Here is a 209-nt window from a genome sequence, read left to right as displayed (position 1 = left end):
TTGTTCCGTTCTCAATGCGTCGCTCAAACTGTTTGGACCTCGAACAACATGTCTCCATCGTAGCGCGTGTGTGTGTGTGCGGGCGTGCGCGTCGCTGGGCCGCAAAACCGCGCAGCGAGAGCAGAGGGACAAAGAAAGAAAAAAAGAAAAAGAAAAAAAAAGAAAGATGGGGGTGTAAACGCAAAGCACTTCAGTGGAGTGAGTCGGGA

General features: G+C 51.2%; 1 non-coding gene across 1 annotated transcript, besides 1 other annotated feature; it reads right to left on the bottom strand.

The window, feature by feature from the left end:
- Positions 1-63, bottom strand: Tc00.1047053492061.10. The gene has a single exon (XR_008255038.1). It is a non-coding gene; the product is annotated as a C/D small nucleolar RNA (snoRNA), TB11C4C2, 3' partial (small nucleolar RNA).
- Positions 64-130: 67 nt separating this feature from the next.
- Positions 131-167: a microsatellite.
- Positions 168-209: the final 42 nt, after the last annotated feature.

This window comes from Trypanosoma cruzi, assembly GCF_000209065.1.
Source record: "Trypanosoma cruzi strain CL Brener chromosome Unknown tcruzi_1047053492061, whole genome shotgun sequence".
Lineage (NCBI taxonomy): Eukaryota > Euglenozoa > Kinetoplastea > Trypanosomatida > Trypanosomatidae > Trypanosoma > Trypanosoma cruzi.
The sequence above is the reverse complement of the archived record's forward strand: the minus strand, read 5'-3'. Positions and strand labels throughout refer to the sequence as shown.